The sequence below is a fragment of the Pan paniscus genome, chromosome 22, assembly GCF_029289425.2.
Source record: "Pan paniscus chromosome 22, NHGRI_mPanPan1-v2.0_pri, whole genome shotgun sequence".
NCBI classification, from domain to species: Eukaryota; Metazoa; Chordata; class Mammalia; order Primates; family Hominidae; genus Pan; species Pan paniscus.
This window is the reverse complement of record NC_073271.2, coordinates 41301409-41304597: the sequence shown is the minus strand read 5'-3', so window position 1 is coordinate 41304597 and position 3189 is coordinate 41301409. Positions and strand designations below refer to the sequence as shown.

Genomic DNA, 3189 nt, shown 5'->3' with positions numbered 1-3189 from the left:
CTTCCCAAATAAAGCCCCAGTGCTTTATATCCTTGCCTCAGGCTCTGTTTTCTAGGTTAAGACAGATCCAAACCAAAAGGACATAGAAAGTGAAGAATAGCCTTGGGGATTATAATTCTTATACTATTGCAGATAAGATGCCCTGAACAACCCTCCTGAATAAAGTAAATAGCTGAATTCAAAGAAACTTATAAAACATACCACAGATCATTCATGAAAGCAAATAAACCACAAGGAACAAAGAGAGGGAAATCAAGAACCCCAGGAGACAAGCCATGCCAAATCCAACTTTCAAATCCAGGTTTTCTACAGAACCCTGCAAACACTGAGCAAGTCTGACAATGATAGAGGGCTGAGAGGAGAGGAAATAAGCCTGAGGATCTTCCCAAGGTGGGAAAAATAGAAGAGGACCCTTTGTACAGCAGAAACTTCAAAGGGTAAATGAAAAATTTCATGCAATTGTACATAGACATGCAGGAAATGTTCCTGTCTCAGCCCTAACATTAAACTGATAAGAAAAGATACTCCCCTTGATCTTAGCCAAAAGGCCAAGATACAGTTCAGCAGTAACATTGAGGAAGGAGAAAAAAATACCCCAAGAATTTATAAACTCAAGGCAGACCTCAATGAAGTTGATGATCCAAATTCAGTCTAACTTTGTGTGGTCCAAATTTTAAGTTGATTTATTTACAAAAATAGTCCTATACTGGAGACACCTCTTCCCCCCTCCCATCAAGGTGACAAGTTGAAGGAAATACAAATCTTTCTGGGGAAAATTAAGTCAAAGACTCAAATAATTCCAACTAATATATTTACAAAGCAAATGAACAGTTCACAATCAAGAATAAGAACAAAGGAAACAAATTACTATAAAATTCAATGTCTGAACAACAGATTTAGACACAGACGAAGAGAGAAACAGCGAACTGGAAAACAGATCCAAAGAAATTACATCAGAATGCAGTCCAGAGAAACAAAGAGACAAAACACTTAAAAACAGTTGAAAAACCATGGATGATGGAAACAGAGAACCTAACATACATGTAAAAGAGTTTTTGAAGGAAATAATAGAAATAACACGAGAGGCAATATTTAAAGAGACAATGGCTGAGAATTTTTCAGATACCTTAAAGACACTGGATAGATTCTTCAAAGAGTCAGGAAGCCCAATACATCCAAAGGAGGAGAAATCAAGGAAACAGAAAATCTTTAAAAATAGCCCTAAAGAAAAAAAAAAACAGATTATTTACAAGGGAATGACAATTAGATTGTTGACATCTCATTAGTATCACAGAAGCCAGAAAGTGGCATAATAATTACCTAAATGTTTATATCTCTTCCAAGACTCGAGAAATTTTCAGCTATTAGTTCATTGAATAAATTTTCTATGCCTTTCCCCATCTCTTCTCTTTCTGGAATTCCTAAAATTTGAATATTTGTTCACTTGGTGGTGTTCCATATGTCACACAGGATTTTTCTTTTTTTCTTCTGTTTTTTCTTTTCCTTTTCTTTTTTTTTTTTTTTTTTGTTTTTTGAGACAGAGTTTCACTCTTATTGCCCAGGCTGGAGTGCAATGGCACGATCTCGGCTCACCGCAACCTCCAACTCCTGGGTTCAAGCGATTCTTCTGCCTCAGCCTCCTGAGTAGCTGGAATTACAGGCATGCGCCATCACACCCGACTAATTTTGTATTTTTAGTAGAGACGGGGTTTCTTCATGTTGGTCAGGCTGGTCTCGAACTCCTGACCTCAGGTGATCCACCTGCCTTGGCCTCCCAAAGTGCTGAGATTATAGGCATGAGCCACTGCGCCTGGCCGTTATTTCTTTTTGAGATGGAGTTTTGCTTTTGTTGCCCAGGCTGGAGTGCAATGGTGAGATCTTGGCTCACTGCAACCTCCGCCTCCCGGGTTCAAGTGATTATCCTGCCTCAGCCTCCCAAGTAGCTGGGATTACAGGCATGTGCAACCACGCTAATTTTGTATTTTTAGTAGAGTCTGGGTTTCTCCATGTTGGTCAGGGTGGTCTCAAACTCCCCAACTCAGGTGATCTGCCCGCCTCAGCCTCCCAAAGTGCTGGGATTACAGGTGTGAGCTACTGCGCCTGATCTTTTCACTGTTTTTTTTATTTTTTTCAGTCTGACTGGGTTATTTCAAAAGCTTTGTCTTCAGCCAGGCATGGTGGCTCATGCCTGTAATCGCAGCACTTTGGGAGGTCAAGATGGGAGGATTGCTTGAGCCCACGGGTTTGAGACTAGCCTTGGCAACATAGTGAGATGCCACCTCTACAAAAAGTTTAAAAACTAGCCACGTGTGGCGGGGCACGCCTGTAGTCCCAGCTGCTCAGGAGGCTGAGATGGGAGGATCACTTGAGCCTGGTAGGTTGAGGCGGCAGTGAGCTGTGACCATGCCATGCAGCCTGGGTGACAGAGCAAGATTCTGTCTCAAAAACAAAACAAAACAAACAAAAAGTGCTCGTTGCTCTGTCTTCAAATTCAGAAATTCTTTCTTCTGCTTGATATAATAGATTATTGAAGCTCTTGGTTGTATTTTTGGTTCACTGAATTCTTCAGTTGCAGGATTTCTGTTTGGTTCATTTTATGAAATGTATTTCTTTGTTGAATTTCTCATTCAGATCATCAATTGTTTTCCTGATTTCTTTGTTTTGTCTTTCTGTATATCTTGCTAAGACTTAAGATTATTATTTTGAAATTCTTTTCAGGCATTTCACAGATTTCCTTTTCTTTGGGGTCTGCTGCTGGAGAATTATTGTGTTCCTTTGAAGCTGTCATGTTTCCTTGCTTTTTCATGTTTCCTGTGTCCTTAGGTTGATAACTGTGCATCTGTTGTAATAGTCACTTCTACCAATTTTATGAAGTAGCTTTCTTAGGGAAATACTTCTTTTCCTATAATTGTATCCATAGTGTCAGTTGGGTAGGGTACTTTAGCTTTAATTCTAAGTGGGTGCTGTAATGTAGTCTCCGTATGATTTCTGTGGCTGTAATCAACGTCAGTGGTATCTGCAAGTTCCTCGGTAGCTTAGGCTGTGGCTGTTTCTGGAGGCTGTGGTGATGCTTTGCTGGAGGCTGAAGTGCTGTGTAAGCTAGTCCTCATTACCCTGGGTGGCAGCACAGGCACTGGCTGTGGTGGCAGAAGGCCCTTTGCAGACTGGTCATTGAACCCCTGGGCATCT

At 40.7% G+C, this 3189-nt stretch overlaps 1 non-coding gene across 1 annotated transcript; it reads right to left on the bottom strand.

Annotated features, from left to right (window-relative positions):
- Positions 1-374: 374 nt before the first annotated feature.
- LOC112438102 (U2 spliceosomal RNA) lies at positions 375-560 on the bottom strand. The gene has a single exon (XR_003026587.1). It is a non-coding gene; the product is annotated as a U2 spliceosomal RNA (small nuclear RNA).
- Positions 561-3189: the final 2629 nt, after the last annotated feature.